The 7,195-nt window shown below is 48.0% G+C and overlaps 1 pseudogene; it reads left to right on the plus strand.

Annotated features, from left to right (window-relative positions):
* Positions 1–3,414: 3,414 nt before the first annotated feature.
* On the plus strand, positions 3,415–4,325 carry LOC108803287 (annotated as a pseudogene).
* Positions 4,326–7,195: the final 2,870 nt, after the last annotated feature.

Here is a 7,195-nt window from a genome sequence, read left to right on the forward strand (position 1 = left end):
CCCCCTCCCCCTCCCATCAGATCTGTTTAGTCAGTGTCAGGAGTTTAGCCTTTGGCAGAGTTTGGTGTTCCAGGCTCAGTTGTCCATCTGCACCCGTCACATTGTTGTGAAAGCGCCAAGCCCCCCTCCCGTATGTATTGAAGTCTGAGATCTGCTTGCTCAGCCTTCTCCTGATATCTGGAGTCCCTTTCTCCGCTCGTCTCCTGCACTTCTTGTACTGTCACCAATACACACGACGGTTTGTGAGAGGAAACAAGATCTTTCATGGCTTATGATGAATTATCTCATAAATCCTTCTGGTTCCCGTCACATGGAAATGTATATTTTTCATCATTTTAATTTTGTTCACATTCACCTGACATATTTTTAGGCACCATTGTTTATTTCTTCCACCTTCCAGTGTCACGTGTTTAAAGAGGACCCGTCATTCAGTAACAATAAAAGAGTGCGCTGATAAACGAGGAGGGTGGAGGCTCTTCTTGGTTTGGCATCTGTGGACTCATCTTAAATAACAGTTGTACCCTTCCCTACTCCATCCAAAATGAAAGCAAAGTTGTGGCTTCAGATATGTTTGGGGCTGGGGCGTAATTGTAGATCATGGGGCCCCATAGTCAAATTTCGGTGATCTTCCTACTGTCAATGATATTAAAGTCAGGTAGCAGGAGAGCTTTCTGTATTGTCTCCTCCTGTATATCTGACGTCAGCTCTCCTTCATTGGGAATGTCACAGGGGATACAAGGTCAGTGTCAACAGCAACTTCAGCAATCCTTAAAGTGACATTAAACCCTCAGATTTTTTAACATAAACCAATACTGTAATGTGCGCCTTACTGTAATCCATGGTTGTTTCCCTTCTCTTTGCTGCTCTTCCTTTTAAATCCTCATGTCTTCTCATGCTTGCTGAGAAACTGGTGAGAACCTCCCTTTGCAGCTCAGGGCCTCTTCCTGTAGTGCTGGCTCAGGTTACAAGCCTATAGAAACGTACACACAGACACCATGTATCCATTCCTGAGACAAGGCAGTCTGCTGCAAAACAGAAGTTCTGCAGAGCATGAGAACAGGTACAGATTTAAAAGGAAGAGCAGCAAAGAGAAGGGAAACAACCATGGATTACAGTAAGGCGCACATTACAGTATTGTTTTATGTTAAAAAATCTGAGGGTTTAATGTCACTTTAATGGGGCCCCCTTCCACCCCTAGGCCCCATAGCAGCCGCATGGACTGCTATGGCTATTGTTTCACCATTGGTCTGGGGTAATATTTAGCAATTTCTATGAGCAGTTGAGCTCGGACATATGGAAGAGGAAATTTCTAGTGCAGTAAACCATAGAAAACTGTGTTTCCTGTGCTCCACTGCCCCTCTTACGGGCCCGGGACCAGAATTACGGGTGTCAAAAGGGAAGCTGGGGAGGAGAGCGGCTAACGTCCATTCACCCATCTCCTTCCCGTACTATGGGACCTGGAGCGATGCACATTACATCACTTCCGGTCCTATAGCTGTCAGTGCCGGGCTCCTGAAGCCTGCCATCTGCACTTTAATGGCTTATTTAGATTGTAAAGGGGGCACTAGTGGTCTTTGGATCCTCAGCATCCAAAGACCCCCCAAAGATCCAAAAAGTACCTGTCACCACCAATATGCTATCACATGGGGGGCTTGTGAGCCCCCCTATGTGATAGCAAGTAAGGTAAAGTAAGAAACAAAATAAAAATAACAGTTTTTAAAAAGAATATTAAATAAAATAAATGTAAAAGTAATACAAAAAAATTAAGTCCCCCGCGTCTTTACGTAAACACGTGTCAGGTGCGCCTACGTTCGAAGACGATGATCGCGCTACACATGTTGGGTTTCACCGTGTATGCCAGAGCAGGAGCACCAATTCTGGGGACAATATTTACGCGTATCTCTAAACTGATAACCTGTGGGGGCTTTTAAATCGTTGTCTATTGACTTTTTGGGTACTGAATTTTGTCGCAGTTTCACGGACGCACACAGTTTTTGACATGGGCATGTTGGGTATCTATTTACTCGTCGTAACCTCCTCTTTTATATTTTATGAATAAAATAGACATTGTATTGTGTTTTGGGGCATTTAGGTGCATTTGTCACTAAATTTTGGGGTTTGATAATAAGTTGGGCTAATATCGTGCAACATAAAAATTTGCAACTGCCGACATTTTATTCTACAGGGTCTCGGCTTTCAGAAAATATATCATGTTTGGGAGGTTTGAAGTAATTTTCAGGCCTAAAATGTGGATTATAACATGGGTGCAAAAAACGAAAAGGAAAAAAAAAGGCCGCGGTCATGAAGGGGTTAAACCTTTCTACATGCTACTGATCCTCTGCAGGTCTCCAGCTTCGGCTACAGCTGCCAACCATGCCTGAGCATTGTGCGTCAGCGTGGCCTGTAGGATGCAGGAATACAACTGTCATTTCATAACAGGAAGTGCCTGAACCAGGACCTGCATGGCAGGATCGCAAGGTGTGATTTCAATGAAAGCTGCAGAGTTAGAAAGATTGTTAACTGTTTAAATTACTTCGTAGGCCTCATTCACACGAGAAAAGGCCGGCACGTACAGCTCCATGCTGCGTGCAGGGCCGTACCGGGCAGCTCCCGGGATGGACTGGTGCTGCATGTGATTAGTACGCAGCCCCTCTCTTTCTCCATGGGAGTACGCGGCCGTACGCCGCCCTATGCTGACCCCAAGTGCAGGTCCGTACGGGTGCTGGTGTTCCGGCTCAGACGCAGACAGGATCCATCCTGTCAGCGTACGAGTACGGACGCCCGCGCGTAGGCCCATAGAGAAAGAGGGGCTGCGTACTAATCACACGCAGCACCTGTCCATCCCGGGAGCAGCCCGATACGGCCGTGCACGCAGCACAGATCATTGCAGTCTGGATCCGCCCAGCTGCGTGAGTGACAGCTGGCTCTGCCTAGCTAGAGGCAGAACCAGCTGTACCCGCCCCCTCCCCCGTCCGTTCCGCCAGTCAGCGCTGGAGGATCGGAGCGGGGGGAATCCCTGCAGGGAGCAGTGAGTGACTGTCACGGCTCTGCAGGGATAGATCGAGAAGTGAGCGAGCGACGTTATGTGTTCGCTCACTTCCCGATCTATTGAGCCGACGTGTGGCAGTTTCATTGTCACTCATCGGCTAGAACTATGAGAATGAGTGATTTTCACTCGCCTCATAGTTCTCCTTTAAACTAGAATGAGATTCTAGTGATTGGCTTAGATCTGCTTCAAGAACTCGTATGAATTGAAGGTTATTGTTGCCTTTTGCTGATATAGATGTCTCCATTGTATCTGATCATGGCTTTTTTTTTTCTTCCCCTCCACAGTCTGTTGATGGATTGAATGATACGTCCTCAGAAGTCAACCGGCTTTAATATCAATTTGCTATTTGCTATTTGCGGTAAAGATAGGCTGACCATTGACCACAGAAGATGATTCCGTTGACCCAAAGCCTTCTAAGCGAGTGTTTGCCCCGGATCTTTGACTTCTCCCGAGTCCCTGGCACACCATGACCCTTACCATCTGCCTGCTCTGTTCAGGGCTCAAGGACAGTCGCCGTTTTAGGAGCTGAGGGATGGCCTCTTTGGACCTGCCTTATCGGTGTCCGAGGTGCGGAGAGCACAAGCGTTTCAGGAGCCTGTCCTCGCTGAGGGCCCACCTAGAATACAACCACACCTATGAGACCCTTTACGTTCTGTCCAAGACCAACAGCATTTGCGATGCTACTGTCTTCCCGTTGACCAGCGAGGCTGCTTTGTTGACCCCGGCCCACCGCCGGGAAGTCTTTGAAAGCACATCGTTCCAAGGCAAGGAGCAGAGGTTCACCCGGGACATAGTACAGTCTGAGGAATTCAGCCCAGCGTCCACTCAATACTCCCAGGAGGTGGAGATCCCTCTTGGGGAGATATTCACCAAAACCACCATGGCGACCTCCCACACCCCACCGCCCGCAGCTGCTGTGGCAGCAGCTGCTGCAGCCTCTGCTGCCGTGGACGCGGCCTACGAAGAAGGCTTGGCGCGGCTGAAGGTGAGGGCGTTCGAGAAGCTTGAGGTGGACAAGCGACTGGAGAAGCTGACGGAGGAGGTGGAGCAGAAGATCGCTACGCAGGTTGGGAGGCTGCAGGTGGAGCTGGAGAGGAAAAGCTCGGAGCTGGAGAAGGCCAAGCATGAGAGTACGAGGCTGGGCCAGGAGAAGCAGGAGCTGGAGGACCGAGCCTCAGAACTCACCAGACAGGTGGACGTTAGTGTGGAAATGTTGGCTTCCCTCAAACAGGACCTGGTCCAGAAGGAGCAGGAGCTGAACAAGAAACAGCAGTGAGTTTTTTGTTTTTGTTTTATTTGAGAAGTTGTTTCTATAAGTCATTATTTGGGTGTTTTTGTGACAGCAACCTCTAAACCTAACAAGAATACTAGTTCTCTGGCCATCTCTGTCTTCATTACTGTCTGAGTCACTGACCCCCAAACCCGGCAGAAGTATGCTGGTTAGAAGATCAGTGTGGTGTCCTGATCTGAACTCATTCCCCGGTCAGTGCCTCAGAAAATGAAAGCATTGGATCAGCCCGACAACCAGGTAATTGTCATTATCAGAGTGGGAGGTCAGCCGCGACGGCCTTTGTAGTTTCTCAGTTTGGGTTTACTTTAAGTTGTCCCTTCAGCCACTATGGTCAGCCTGGACAATTCTATGGAGTATCTTTGAATTTGGTTCTGTTTGACTCTGTACCTGCGTCCTTTTGTCTTTTTAAAAGCAGTGGTGCTCAACCTGTGTAAGCTCAGGACCCACATTTGTCTTTGGTCATTACGTCGCGACCCAAGTCGCACTGCAAAGGAATTCACGGAATTAGGGCACCGCGTGTTCCACTGCAGGCGTACGAACTGCAGGTGGGAGGTGCGTTTAGGGGGAACCATTTAAATAAATGGCAACCCAACACACCTCCCACAACAGAATGCACGGTATGGTACAGTGCGTTGATCGCAAAGTACTATGCGATTAACGCACTGTACTAGTGTGAACGGGCCCTCAAATACACTGACATACATACACAACCACAGACACAATCTGCTGAACTGTGACGGAGCGCCATCCACATGCGCTTTGCATGTACAGCTCCTTTGCATGCCCTGTAGAGGTGTCGGGAACCAGAATGTGCTGTCAGTCCGGCCCAGGCACCTCTACAGGGCACATTTGGGGGCTGTAAGCAATGAACGTATGTATGGAGCTCCCTCGTGAGCCATAGCCCCATCCCATTTCCCCTCAAGCTGACACTTGGCACCGGGCAGCATATTTTGAATGGCTGCTTGGCACAAGAACTGACAGTGCTGCGCTAGGTGGAGGCAGAGGAGCCTCCCACGTAAAAAAGTGGAAGGCATTGCGGAGCCCCACTGTACATGGGATCGCGACCCACTTTTGTGTCTTGACCCACCAGTTGAGAACCAAGGTTTTAAAGTATTTGTAAACCAGACCTGGACAACTGCCAGGATCCAGGTTGCCAATGCTCCTCACAAATTACAGCTGGCGCCTAACTTTTGAGGTTCCCTCTAGTTGCCCTATGTTGCTGGCTCCTAAAAATATCAGGTGGCTCCTGGATTGGACAGGCTGATCTTGAATTCCAAATTAATTGGTTCAACCAACAATGGACTTCTCTTATTTGCTCCCTTTTGGTTTGTTAAATGTAGCAATGAAAGTCTCCAGAGGATCAGCCGCACCAAACCACAGTAGACGCAATCCAAAGTTTATTGAAATAATCCAAAACGGGTTCCAAAAAGTAAATCCAAGGGAGTGATAAACAACGTGTACATCACCATGAGCATCTCCCAAACCAAGCCAACGCTCCCTATATGATTAAGCCCAGGTGGTGAGAGGCGTTGGCGTGGGAGATGCTCATGCAGGCCCGGATTCCCCACAAGGCCACCGAGGCAAAAGAGAACCTGTCACCTACAATTGCTATCACACAGGGGATTGTTTTTCCCTGTGTGATAGCAATAAAGTTAAGTGGGAAAAAAAATTAAATTGATTTTAAAAAAAATGAAATAAATAAAAATAATATGAAATAATTAAATAAAAAAATAAATAAAAGTTAAAAAAACGAAGAAATAATTAAATAAAAAAATAAAAAGTGATAGAAAAGTTTAAAAAAAATTAAGAAACAGTAAAAAAAATTGACACTAACCCTGCCGCCCTGCCATTCTCCATTGATGGGAAGGGGGGGTGGTCGCGGGGGGGCGCACATCGCAGAACCTGGCCTTGGGGCGGCAGGGAGACTAAATCCAGCCCTGTGCTCATGGCGATGCACACATTGTTTATCACTCTTGGATTTACTTTTTGGAACCCGTTTTGGATCAGTTCAATACATTTTGGATTGTATCTACTCCGGTTTGGTGCAGCTGATCCTTTGGAGACTGGTTTGTACAAGTGGGAGGCGCAAGTGGGAGATTATGGACTGGCTGCAGATGAAGTTAAAATGGAGCAGTGAGTCCATGGAGCTCTTTTGAATAGCACTGAGGGCAGGTTCACACCATTTCCTGGACCAGATCTGGAACTCAGTGCAATTTGTTTTTACCGCAATTTTGCCGCGTTTGGAATTTATTTATTTATTAAAATGGTCTTACAGTTGCGTTCCAGTGCGTTTTCTGATGGCTTTTTATGCCAGACCAGACAGAATAGAACAAGCAGTATTTTTCTGGTCTGGTTTGGAACGTACTCCACTGGTGGGAACAGAGACCAGAAATAGCATAGGGATACATCGGGATGCATCTTGGGTCCGGAAACAATCTGGCCTGGTCTGGAGATGATCCGGACATGGTGTGAATGGGCCCTGAAAGTGTTTTGCTGTATTTGCTCAATACGTGAAAAAAAAAATACCCGTTGATGCTGCCAGAAATCCAGCGCTATACCATGTCCTGTGTTCTCAGCACTGCCCAGTTCACCTCTTTGGACCACAGACCGGCACTTCAGCCAGGTTCTGACAGCTCAGAAGGAGAACAGGGCTTCCTGCTTCAGGGATCACAGAGCAGATCGTGGGAATGGACATTCCTCAGTCTGCACCCGCTCTCCAACCTGACACTGTTTTTCATGGTCCTGACCCCCCAGAGGAGCGGGGGGACCCCAAAAACCACCATGGCAGGGGAGTGCGGAGAGGGCAGCACAACAGCAGGCTACTACAACCATGGCAGGGGAGTGCAGAGGGGGCA

Source organism: Nanorana parkeri, unplaced genomic scaffold (assembly GCF_000935625.1).
Source record: "Nanorana parkeri isolate BGI_ZX_2015 unplaced genomic scaffold, ASM93562v1 scaffold3573, whole genome shotgun sequence".
In the NCBI taxonomy this organism is placed as follows: domain Eukaryota; kingdom Metazoa; phylum Chordata; class Amphibia; order Anura; family Dicroglossidae; genus Nanorana; species Nanorana parkeri.